The sequence below is a fragment of the Rana temporaria genome, chromosome 5, assembly GCF_905171775.1.
Source record: "Rana temporaria chromosome 5, aRanTem1.1, whole genome shotgun sequence".
Lineage (NCBI taxonomy): Eukaryota > Metazoa > Chordata > Amphibia > Anura > Ranidae > Rana > Rana temporaria.
Window position 1 is genome coordinate 267902919 of NC_053493.1, and position 13571 is coordinate 267916489.

General features: G+C 46.0%; 1 protein-coding gene and 1 pseudogene across 3 annotated transcripts in view; both read left to right on the plus strand.

Annotated features, from left to right (window-relative positions):
- The window catches only part of SLC66A2 (solute carrier family 66 member 2), a 175518-nt gene that overhangs the window by 41187 nt on the left and 120760 nt on the right, over positions 1-13571 (plus strand). The window lies entirely within an intron of this gene.
- On the plus strand, positions 11201-11320 carry LOC120942251 (annotated as a pseudogene).

The following is a 13571-nucleotide window of genomic DNA, read 5'->3' on the forward strand; positions in this document are numbered from 1 at the left end:
TCTCTGGAAAGCTGGCATTATACAGTTTCCTAGATGGTCGGGAAAATTGGTCACCTTTTTATGTAAAGGTAAAAAGAGAAAAGTATTGTTGGAGTTCTTATAAATTCTCTTGGAGAGGTTTGAATCTTTCAGAAGGTCTGTTTTAGATTATAAATAGTGGTTGGTTATAAAGATATACGTATAATCCTGCTGCCAAAAGATAACATTGTTTGCCAGGCACTTATTAACGCATGCAATAATTGTGCATGGATGAGTGCCATCTGTGTTTATCTGGATACTTTTTATAGATCTTCCCAGTCAAGAAGAAACTGAGTAGTGACGGTAATCATAGGCATTACACTGCTTACATATGGGATAATTAATAATGTTTAATTTGTACAGTAACTATACAAATTACTGGTTGCAACAATGTAGGTACACATTTCAAAGACTATCAACTTTATTTACTTGACTATTTTATATCCTGGCTTTTACTATGTAGTGTACGCTACAGATGTAGGTCACTTTTACAAGGAAACATTTGTATTTACATAAGAGGATTAACTGAAGCCCAGAGATGTACTTGGTACTTCCAGGTATGGCTCCTCAAAGTGCAACACTAAGTGGCTGAGTGACCAGTTGCCAGGCCCAAGCATGGTCACTTTCCCTAGGAACAGGTGGAATAAGTCCTGCATACACTATATAGAATAGACGGGCTGCTTCAGCGCCTATTATTTTTCATTAAAACTGTATTGTTAAAAAAAAAAAAAGTAAAGTTAAAAAAAAAACTGCATTGTTCATAAGGTAACACAGGCTCCTCCCCTAGTGATTTTTATTGAAAAGTACGTAGTAGCGGTGTATGCTATCTGAAACTGTAGCTTATATCTGTTACAGATATAGAAATTAAAAAGGGGGGGGGGGAGCCTTCAAAAGATGAGTATTTAATACTAACCTGTCCTGTTGCCCAGGCCTCAGGGTTTGTTCTATGCAGAGCTGAGTCAACCAACAGAGTGTTTTAGCATCTTCTGACCCTTTTGACTGCATCTTCTGCCACACGCTTTAGTTCCACACACCAGCTACTGTGTTATTGGGGGACACATAAGTATCAAATGGTATACAGACACACACACACAAAAAAAAAAAATATATATATATATATATATATATATATATACCATATTTGCCGGCGTATAAGACGACTGGGCCTATAAGACGACCCCCTAATTTTCCAGGAAAAATGTTGGTTTTGGGATATACTCGCCATATAAGACTACCCCCTTCCTACTAGTCTTTCTGGAAGCTGAGGGGTAGCCGGAACCGCTGACAGAAACAGGCTTTTTTCAAATCTCACTGTGCCATTACATTACATGCCATCACTTGCCCCCCACTGTGCCAACAGTGCCATCACTCATGTTTTGCTGATTTGTTTCCAGGCCGGTGACAGTCTCCGTCTGCTGCAAGCGTCCATGATTTGAAAGCCGCGCCTTCTTCTCAGCGTGTCCTGTGATAGGCGGAACACACATTTTCCCAGCAGCGCCTCTGTTCTGTGCCTATCACGGACGTCCTCTCGTCCGAGAATGAGAAGGCATCTGTTATAGGAGGAACACAGAACGGAGGCGCTGCTGGGAAGATTTGTGTTCCGCCTATCACAGGACACGCTGAGAAGGAGTGGCTTTTAAATCATGGAAGCTCGCAGCACAGAGACTGTCACCGGCGTATAAGACGACCCCCGACTTTGGATGCATTTTTTTGCATCCAAAAAGTCGTCTTATACGCCGGAAATTACGGTATTATAATATAATCATTCCTTGCCTGGGACAGGCTCAAACTGCAGCTGTCTTCAGTTGTTTGTGGGTCTGCCTTTTTTAGTTTTGTCTTCAGCAAGTGAAATGCATGCTCCATTGGTTTAAGATCATGTGATTGAATTGGCCATTGCAGAATATTCCACTTATTTTCCTTCAAAAGCTCCTGGGTTGCTTTTGCGGTGTGTTTTGGATCATTGTCCATCTGTACTGTGAAGCGCCATCTAAACAACTTTGTTGCATTTGGCTGAATCTGGACTGACAGTATATCTCTAAACACTGCAGAATTCATCCAGCTGCTTCTGTGTTCTGTCACATCAATAAACACCAATGACCCAGTTCTACCGGAAGCCATGCATGCCCATGCCTTCACACTGCAAGCTCCCACCATGTTCTACAGATGATTGTGTGTGGTGGACCATAAGCTGTTCCAATTCTTCTCCACACATTTTTTTTTTCTTCATAATTCTGGTACAGAATAAACTTGGTTTGATCTGTCCAAAGAATGCTTTTCCAGAACGGGTCTGGCTTTTTAGATGGCTTTTCTATTCTTCAGGCTTATGAATGGTTTGCACCTTGTGGTCTGTATTTGCTCTCGTGAAGTCTTCTCTTGATCGTAGACTTTGACAATTATACACCCACCTCCTGGAGAGTGTTCTTCACTTGTCTGGATGTTGTGAATGGGTTTTTCTTTACCATAGAGAGACTCCTGTGATCATCCACCACTGTTGTCTTCCATGGACGTCCAGGCCTTTTTATGTTGCGGAGCTCACCAGTGCGTTCTTTCCTCAGAATGCATCAAAATATTGATTTGGCTGCTCTCTCTCCGATTTAATTTCTTTTGTCGTTTTTTGAAGCCTTAGGCCTCGTGTGTAGGGCCGACTGGACAATTTTCCGGCCGACCGGACAGGTTTCCAGCGGACAAATGTTTCTTAGCATGCTAAGAAACATGTTCGCTGGAAGCCTGTCCGCCGGACATGTCCGATGGTCAGTACGACTCATCGGACATGTCCGCTGGCCCGAGAACCCGCGCATCGCGTCGAAGTGATTCGACGCATGCGTGGAAGCATTGAACTTCCGGGTTCGCGCACGTCGCCCCGCTGAATCTGGTCTGATGGTGTGTACAGCCATCAGACCAAATTCTCCCAGCGGACATGTCCGATGAAAACGGTCCGGCGGACCGTTTTCATCGGACAGTCCCGTCGTGTGTACGAGGCCTTACACTGTTTCACTTGCATGGACAGCTCCTTTTGAATGCGTGATGTTGATTCACAGTAATAGATTCCAAATGCAAATACCACACTTAGAATCAACTCCAGACACTTTTTTCTGCTTAGTTGATGAAGAAATAATGGAGTAGCCCACACCTGGCCATGACACAGCTTTTGATTCAATTGCCCAATTACTTTTGGTCCCTTGAAAAGGGGGGGCTATTCTTATGAGCTGAAATTCCTAAACCTGTCCTCCGATTTGGATGTACATACCCTTAAATTAAACCTGATTGTGCATTTTCAGCAATGTGTTTTGGTAAATGCCTGAAAATTGTACATATAAAAGAAAAAAAAAATGTTTTAAATCTATATGGACTTAACTGTATATTACATACAGATATCAGAGAGGTGCAGAAGTCATTCTTAAATAAGAGGATGCTTCCAGGTGCTCCCGCTGGTCAGAAAGTGTACAGGGAACAGGACGGGTTATCCTGAGTCTCCTGCCTATACAACTGTAATATACTGAGGTTTTCTTCTCCTTGTCCAGGATTGTCAGGAAAAGTAGTGGGGGCTGACAACTTCCTGCATACATGTAAATAATGTATGTGTAGGTTTCCAGAGGATTCTGTAACTCCATACATAATGTATGCAGGTTTCCAAAAGATGCTGAATGTTGATCATATGGTTTTTATTTTCTAAGTAGTAAATTGATCGCTTCAGACTCATTCAAACATCTGAAAACCGGTTAAACCTCTGTCCAAAGCAAAATTAAAGGAGTTCTCTAAGCTAAAACTTTTAACCCCCGCTGTGCCCGGGCTGTAAAACTATACAAAATAAACTTTCACTTACCTGCCTACGATCCCCCGTTGTTCCGATATCGCCGTCCCGGTCTCTTCCACTTCCTGCGGGTCGGTGACTCACAGTGCGCTCAGCCTATCAGCGGCCGCGACGGGACATTGCTGCGGCCGCTGATAGGCTGAGCGCACTGTGAGTCACCGACCCGCAGGAAGTGGAAGAGACCGGGACCGGAGAACGGGACGGCGATATCGGGAACAACGGGGGATCGTAGGCAGGTAAGTGAAGGTTTATTTTGTATAGTTTTACAGCCCGGGCACAGCGGGGGTTAAAAGTTTTAGCTCAGAGAACTCCTTTAAAGTTTTGTAGCCTTAGGCTGGATTCACACCTATGCATTTTTGTGCTTTTTTCATTTTGCAGATTTGTACTACAGAACATGTTCCATAGGAAACCATGTTAAATGGACTGTAGTGCAAATCTGCAAAATGCACAGGTGTGAATCCAGCATTATACTGTTGTAGACTGACAACATGCCTGTTGGTGAAATGCTGACATTATATATTGAGTAGGCATAAGTGTAACAAAAGAAGTGCTAAATTAAACTAATCTTGGTAATCTTATGTCGACGAAGGTGAAGTAGAATAGGATAATCGCACACTGGTTTGAAATAAAAAGCCAACTCTTAATTGTGAATTGAAAAAATCAAGACCTCATCACAGCAACCTAGAGAGACTGGACCTGTTGAAGTGTTTCATGCCCAATGCCCATCATGCTCAGTTGTTGTTAATGATATATGTTGAAAGTATTTCAATGTTCTGAATGAGTTATAGATATGTTATGACTAAGTGCCATTAGGTGTAAAAACACATTTTTGTGCTCCCCCCCCCCCCCCCCAATGTGAAACGTGTAAATCGACACTCGCTGGCCACGTGTAAGCATGGATCCATCCTGCTTTGTATCAATGGTTCAGGCTGGTGGTGGTGTAATGGTGTGGGGGATATTTTCAGATTATGATTTAAGCGAATTTTTTTTGTAAAAAGGGGCCAATCTCTACTGTGTCTGTATTGATGATATCCACATGGATTTAAATTTACAATAAAGTTGCCTTTTATTCCTCTACACCAGTGGTTCTCAACCTATCTAGTGCTGTGACACCTTGATAAAACGTCCCAAGTTGTGGGGACCCCTAACTAAATTCCTATCGCGGGTTTTTGGCGCCCAAGGCAAGACAAGTAATTTGCGCCCCTAACCCACGGACATTTAGCGCTCCCTTCCACTCGTACAATATTAAAACCCCTTATAGTACATTTTAGGATGTACCACTCTTTCTCTTTGTTCCCCTTTCTTTCACTTTTACCTCTCTCTATCCTAATTTCTTGTTTGTTATCCCCATCCCTCTCTAGGTGTCTTTCTTGTTTTTTTTTCTCTTATTCTTTCTCTCCCTTTTTCTTTGTTTCTCCCCCTCCTTTTCCTCTCCCTTCCGTGTATTCTCTATTTTTATTCCTTCTCTTACTCCCTGGTGGTGAGTATGGGATCAGTGGCTATGCTGGCGTGGAGTTGGGATCAGTGGCAGTGCTAGTGGGGAGTTGGGATCAGTGGCAGTGCTAGTGGGGAGTTGGGATCAGCCAACTTAGGTGCTCTTGATCAAGGTCATCTGCTGATCTGAGAACTGTAGTGGGGACTTTTAAAGGCAACTCTAATCACAGGTAGTGTTACTCACTGTGTCTCCGATTTTGTGGTTTCTCGTAGCAGTGACACCTATGCTGAAATCAGAGGATTGGGTCTCATCCAGCCCCTCCAACTTCACATTCCTCACCAGTCAGCTGACCTCTAGTCTCTGCCTCCCAGCTATGCTGTGAATGGGTGGCTCTGAAGAGGCTGAGTGGGCGGCCGCAAGCTTCAGGAACAGCCCAGGTTTTGGGGACCCCTAGCAAATCCTCATTTGACCTCCAAGGGGGTCCCGACCCCCAGGTTGAGAACCACTGCTCTACACCTTGGAGTGCGATCAACTTTTAATATTTCTTTCGATATTTTCTTGGCACACTTTGGGCCCCTTAGTACAAGTTGAGCATCTTTTAAATGCAACATCCTACCTGAGTTTTGTTGCTGACCACATCCATCCCTTTATAACTTCTGTAAAGGCTACTTCCAGCAGGATAATGCACCATGTCACAAAGCTCAGATTATCTCAAACTGGTTTCTTGAACATGACAATGAGGTCACTGTACTCCAATGGCCTCCATAGTCACCAGATCGCAATCCAATAGAGCATCTTTGGGATATGGTGGAACAGGAGCTTTGCATCATGGGTGTGCAGCCAACAAATCTGCAGCAACTGCATGATGCTATCATGTCATTATGGATTTTGTTGACTCAACGCTCCCTCCCGCTGTAATGCCGAGAGTGCGGCGCGCAACGATTTATATAGGCCTCTTATGACATCACAGTCCCAGCATGCTCCGGGCGGTGACGACATAAGGAGGCAGGGTAATTATGTCGTCACCACCCGGAGCATCGCACACCCGGCATTACAGCGGGAGGGAGCGTCGAGTAAACTTTGGAAGAAAAGGAGAAGGAGACGAGGAAGACCGGGACTGGCTGCCGCTAGTAAAAGAGTAGTAGTACAAAACTGTGCTAACCTAACTAAAAAAACAATAAGGCAATGATAAACCAGAAGGGTGCAGTTGAGTGATTATAAATACAAACAAGATAAATAAAGAAAAAAACCTGCGCCAGCAGTAATTGGCTAGCAATCAAGGCTAGATAGATAATAAGCGTGAATCAATCCAAATAACCGACACATAAACACATCATATGAATAATGTCCCAATATATGATTAAATCTTGTTGGTGTCTACGATTGAGGCAAATGGCACCACAGTGAATTTTTGACATCCGTGAGAACCGCCACCACATGGAAAGCCGCTTACCAAAGTGACAGGTATAAACCACATTAGAGAGATATGGTCTCCGTCCGTGGGTTACAACACAGGATCCAGATGCCCCAGGAATGTATCATCCAGACGTAGGATTGCTAACTCCTTCACACATGTGGTCCGTGGATCATAAATGACAAAAAACGGACCATAGCATATTACCGTTTTTGACGTCACTGTACGCCATCCCAGACGCGTTTCGTCATACGTTGACGTTTTCAATGGGGATGGGCAGTACACTGACTCACCGCAATAAATAGCCATGCCTCGTTTTGACGTGCAAGGAAATGGCAAGAAAAAAAACACCATCTTCACTATGGGAATGACGGCTAATCCAGCCCTCAACGGCTCTGGAACAACTCACTATTCAGAGATAGCTATGCGCCATTCATCCAAAGGGAAGTTAATCAGCATAAAAATAAGGTAAAAAAACAAGCGGATTACTAACAAAGGAAAAAACTTCCCTAATCCTTATACGACCAAAAATAATAATAAACCCAAGCACCGGTAAAAGTATCCTGATGCCGTGCTGTTATCTAGCGACCCCTAGTGAGAAAAAACGATTTTACTCACCTAATACTGAGCAAATATTTCATTAGACGTGAACCACTAGTTAAAACTTAGTGTCTATACTGCCATACTAACGGTATATGTGTGACCATACAATATATTGTGCAGCTAATAAAGCCAATACTAACAATGGTGAAATTATACCAGTGTGTATATTAAGCCAATGGTAACAAATTACCAATGACCCTAAAGGTGATAATTATTAAGGGAAAATGAGAATAAATAAATAAGTAGACCCCTCGAAAAGGGGAAGAAATATTATTATAAAAAGAATATTAATTTAAGAAGAGGGGGAAAAATAAAATTTAAATCACATTTCTACCCTAGTCACCCAATACGTGAAAATTTAATCAATTATGTATATACCATGTAAAAATAAATTCATGATTCTATATCACAAATATATAATTGAGTCCCATATGTGAAAAACAAAAAGGCAAAAAATATAAAACTAAAAATCGAAAAAACGCCCATCCTTGCATGTCACAACCAGGTGTCACAAATACATTATATAGCATCAAGCACTATTTATAAATGCATTTACATCGGTGTCGATATTCAAGCCGTGAGGTATATAAGACTTTAATCAATAAATCCAAGCCTCTGATATCCTTTTTCCAAGAACCGACTCGTCGGCACTCCTGCTTGCTCGAGGAACTCATGGGGATCAGAGCAATTCCTACAGAGCCTGAGGTACTGACTTTTAGGAACCGCCCTAAGCCAGGAGCCATGATGACAACTGCTTATTGGAATGAGCGAGTTCCGGTCAGTCACTTTAAAAAAAGTAGAGGTAATAATCCGGACTTTGAGATCCAAATAATGGATTTCAGACTGGCTGGCTTCAAAGAAAAGAGAGCGGAGAAGACCCCCGGAAGTCAGAAGACCCGTGGAGAAGTCGGAAGAAGACCCCCAGAGCTGACTAATGATTTTAAAAACCTGTGTAGTGTGTTTATTTTTTTGACACTTTTCCTCCAGGTGAATGGGTAGGGGTACGATGTACCCCCATACTCATTCACATAGGGTGGGGGAGCCGGGATCTGGGGACCCCCTTGTTAAAGGGGGCTCCCAGATTCTGATAAGCCCCCCGCCCGCAGACCCCGACAACCAACGGCCAGGGTTGTCGGGAAGGGGCCCTTGTCCTCATCAACATGGGGGCAAGGTGCTTTGGGGTGGGGGTGCAGTGCCCCCCTGCCCCAAAGCACCGACCCCCCCCCCTCATGTTGAGGGCATGCGGCCTGGTACGGCTCGGGAGGGGGGCGCTCGCTCGTCCCCAACCCCTTTCCTGACCGGCCGGGCTGGTGCTCGGATAAGGGTCTGGTATGGATTTTGGGGGGGATTTTTCTCATGAAGGGGGAACCCATGCCGTTTTTTTTAAATTGGTGTGGAGTTCCCCCTAATTATTGGGGGATCAAAGTCGCGTCCCTGCTTTATTGCAGTAGTACTTCAAGTTGTGGGGCAGAGTCAGGTCCACAGTCGTATGACTGTCTTTTTAAAATCACGTCCGCAAATTTGCGGTAAAATCACGCGACTTTGAAGTCGCACGGGTGTGAAAGGGGCCTTAGCCGCGCTTGCGTCTAGAAGCTTTTTTTTTTTTTTTGTTAAAATGAAAAACATCTGTAAACGAAATGCTGCTAAACGCGAGTTGCAGTGTTTACAGGCTGTTTCAGGCATTTGGCGCTTCAAGTACCTCTCAACATCCATCCTGAACCCATTTTTATTTTTTTGTGTTCCAAAAAATGCTGCTAAACACAACTGCCTAGAAAGGACTATAAACAACCCTGTGTACATGTACTGATAAGTAGGGCTGCAACTAACGATTATTTTTAACTCCAGCCTCAGTCCACTCCTTGTGAAAGTCCCCAACACTTTTGAATCGCCTTTTCCTGACAATCCTCTCCAGGCTGCGGTCATCCCTGCTGCTTGTGCGCCTTTTTTTCTTCCACACTTTTCCCTTCCACATAACTTTCTATTAATGTGCTTTGATACAGCACTTTTGGGAACATCCAACTTTTGCAATTTACTTTTCTCTTCTCGTCCATGGACAGACACGGCTCCTTAAATCTTGACAAGTGGGTTATGTTCCCTGTTTACAGGAGAGGACTAGGCAAAAACATGTTGGATAATTAAATGCATGTTACATTAACAGAGTTGAACAGCCCCGCCCAGGGGGCGTTCTCTCCAGAAATAACCCTCCTCCCTGCAGTATGCAGCCTCAGTTTCGTTCTGCCTAGCAAGGAGAAGGACGTATGGCTCCCTTTGGGCCCAGCGCCCTGAGGAGAAATGTTATTTTTATTTTTTATTTTATGTTACTTTTTCTTGAAGAATCTTCTTTCAACTGTCGGCTGAGAGACAGGCTGGATAATATAGATCCTTGTAGTCTACTCAGTCCGACCAGCAAGCGTTGGCACACCTTTGCAAAGAGGCTGGGTCTGCCACGCCATACCCCAAGACTCCTGGGGTGGCCGGTGAGCTTTGCTCCGAGGTCCACATATAACTGGGCTGTGGTGTACAGTGGACCAGGCCGACAGCTACCTCCATTGCGGTTGTAGTTCTGTCAGGAATGCGTCACCCATCCGAGCGAGGACTCGCTAAGTACAGTCCCTCCCGCTTCGGTGGGTTTGGTACGGCTGGGCATTCCTGGGGTTCGGGGATCCTTTTCTCCTCCCTTCCCTGCTCCTTTCCCTTTGCTGCATTGCTAACATTGCCGCTGTCAGGGGGGAGGGGCCTTCCTGAGGGGACTGTGTTATCTGGCCTGCATTTTTTCTTTTTTGTGTGGGGCTTTCCTGTGAGGGTTTTTTTTACTGTTAAAAAGCCCGAGGAGGCTTTTCCTGTTTAAATGCTGCATTTTGACACCATTTGGAGGGCGCTGGCGCAATTTTTTGGAAGGTTTTCAATTACATTGAAAACTCCCATTGGTGGCCATTTTGTCGTAGCCGAGCTATGGTGCAGCTTACATTGCACTCGGCCATTTTCCTGTGGCCACGTTCTGAATGCTCGGCGGCCATCTTTGTGTTGTCCTGACCCCTAGTGCTGTATCCTACGGCGCACACAGGTCCCTGCAGATGCCGCACAGTTACCTCACGGTTCTTTTCCTCTAACACGCCGTGTGCTGAGAGTGGACGGCAGCGCTGGGCAGTCTCCTCCTGAGTTGAGTCCCCTGGGTACCCCTGGTCAGCTCAGCAAGTGGGTGGGATGCCCTGAATAGGGCTCTAGGAGCTTCTGTTTATTTGTAAGGACAGGTGTGCATACACCTACATATTATACATACACATTATGTCAATATTATTATTTGGAGTCAGTATCTGGGTCCTTCCCCAACATGCTGGTGGTGGCAGCAGGTGTTAGCATGTGGGATTCCCACAGAGGTTTTATTGTTAGTCCTGGACATGTTTGTGCCAGGGTGGGGGTGGACTGCGGATGGGCAGTAAAAGAGTGCCCTCTTCCCCTGTTATCCTGGTCCTGGTTCCGACTCAGCGTTGGAGTATCTAGGGTTGATCCGGACTCCTCCGGTGGCGAAGGTCCTTCTTCCCCCTGGAGAAATTGCAGACTCTTCAGTCTGCGGGGAAGGTATTTTTGGCATCACGCAATCTGTCTTCTCTCTGGGTGCATGCAGGTCCGGGGCCTGTGGGTAGCTTCCTTCGAGGCGGTACTGTATGCCCAGTTCCACACTTGGGTTTTCCAGGGGAAATACTGTCCAGATGGTAAAGATCTCTTGTCTCTGAAATCAACAGATTCTGGTGCGCCACCTAGTCAGTCTCTCTGAGTTGGTGACGGAGATCCCCGACTCTTCGGTCCCGGAAGTTGTTTCTTCCTTCCAGTGGTCGGTATTTACGACGGACGCCGACCTCACGGGTTGTGGGGGCACCTGGGGGGGTCCAGTCGGCCCTGAGTCGCTGGACTTGCTTGGGCCTACGGCCACACCTCCCTGAATGCACCCACGCTCGTCTGATCTCGTTAGCTATCCAGGGTCGGGCCTGGTTTAGTACCTGGGTGGGAGACCACCTGGGAATACCAGGTGCTGTGGACCCTGTCTACCGTTCATTGTCCTACTATTTTGGGCTATCAGGCTATGCTTCCCCTTGTGGTCGAGGAGGTTGCAAGGTCGTCCGATCTGGATTCAGCCGGACAATGCCACAGCCATGGCTTCTGTCTACCATCAGGTATACCGGCAGGCAGACTACTGGAGTCGCCGGAAGCTGGACCTGGTCTTTGTGCTTGGGGGTGTTTTGGCTCCCTTGCAGGAGGTGAGTCTCACAGGGCATGTATCTCCTGGCCGCTCGTCTCCCCTGCAAGGGTGTTAAACTTAGTGGCCAGGTCTAGTGATCTTGTACAGACGCGTCAGTCGGGCTGGTGGCCATCTGGGGTCTGTATCGGCGGCTTTATGCCATTCCTCCATCGTAGTTGCTTCCTCGGCTGCTCCACAGAGTGGAGGCTGAGGGAAAATTGATTCTCATCACTCCAGATTGGCCTCTGCGTCCTTGGTATGCCGATATCGGGCGCCTGATAGCGGAGGTACCCTGGCGGTTGCCAGGGCATTGGGTCCTTCCGTCCTGAGGTCCCATACTTCCTCCTGTTGTACAGTCACTGACTTGCTCTACATGGCTATTGAAAGCCAGACTTAAGAGACCGGGGTCTGTCCGACTCGGTAATCTTAACCATGCTGAGGGCACGGTAGCCTTTTTCTGGAGGATCTACTTTTGCACCTGGAAGGGCTACATCTCTTGGTGCGAAGAGTTGGAGTGACGTACTTGGTGTCCAGGGTCCTGCTGTTTTTACAGCTTGGAGTGGATCTAAACATTGCTTAAAGCACTGTTTGGGGGCAGATTTCAGCCTTGGCTGTGTTCTTTCTGTGGCCTTTTTTGCGGCCCGTTCCCTGGTGGGTATCTTTTTGTGCAGGGGGTTTGTCATATACTTTCCCCTCTTGGCCCACCTCTTCCCCCATGAGTTTTCACTCTGGTGCTCTCGATTCTTCAGGAACTTTCCTTTTGGAAACATCGGAGAGATTTTTCTCTTGACACGATCTCAGAAGGTGGCCCATTTAGTGGCCTTTACCTATGTTAGAAGGGTTTCTGAGTTGGTGGTCTTGTCTTGCAAGCCGCCATGCTTGATCCTCCATAAGGATTAGGTGGTGGTGCGCCTTTCACCTTTACGAGGACATTGTACTTCCACCCTTGTGTCCTCGGCCGGCGCATCCTAAGGAGGTTGCGCTACATACTTTGGACGTGGTACGTGCCTTGCGGGTGTACCTGCCTGCTACGGCTCAGTTTCGGAGATCTGACTCTCTTTTGGGTCGGTGTCTGGTCCACAAAAGGGCCTGGTGGTCTCGTTGACCACCATTTCTCGGTGGATTAGGCAGACCGTCATACAGGCCTATGCTCTTAGGGGACGGGTCCCCCCTTTCAGGTCACGACACTTTCGACCAGGGCAATTGGTGCTTCCTGGGTTTTTTCCGACATCATGCGTCGGTCTCACAGGCGTGCGAGGCGGCGACTTGGTCGTCCGTTCACGCTTTTTCCAGAATTTACATGGTTGCTGTTAGTGCGTCTTCTGATGCTTCTTTCGGCCGCTAGGTTTTGCAGGCGGCTGTTTAAAGTTGCAGGAGCTCTGCTTGTTTTGGGGTGAAGTTACAATTGGTTTTACTGATGCTGTTCCCACCCCTCGTTTTTTTGACACTGCTTGGGGACGTCCCACTTGTCAAGATTTAAGGAGCTGTGTCCGTCCATGGACGATAAGAGAAGATTGGATTTTAATTACTCGCCGTAAAATCCTTTTCTCTGAGTCCATGGACAGACACAGCACATCACCCACCCCTCCTTTTAGGTTTGTACTGCTTGTTACGAACTGAGGCTGCATATTGCAGGAAGGAGGGTTATGTCTGGAAGGACCGCCCCCTGGTTGGGGCTGTTCAACTCAGATAATTAAATACATGTTACATTAACAAACATGTTTCTGCCTAGTCCTCTCCTGTAAACGGGGAACATAACCCACTTGTCAAGATTTAAGGAGCTGTGTGCGTCCATGAACTCGGAGAAAAGGATTTTACGGTGAGTACAAAAAATCCTATTTTTTTTTTTTTTTAGGCTTTCCCTCCTTATGGAGGGTGTCAATAATGGTTTTCTGCACAACTGTCAGGTCAGCAGTCTTTCCCATAATTGTGATTCCTATTGAACCAGACTGAGAGACCATTGAACCCTTTGCCGTTGTTATGGCTTATTTAGCTGATTAGAGTGGGACACTTTGAGCCTAGAATATTGCAACTTTTCACAATATTCAAACTT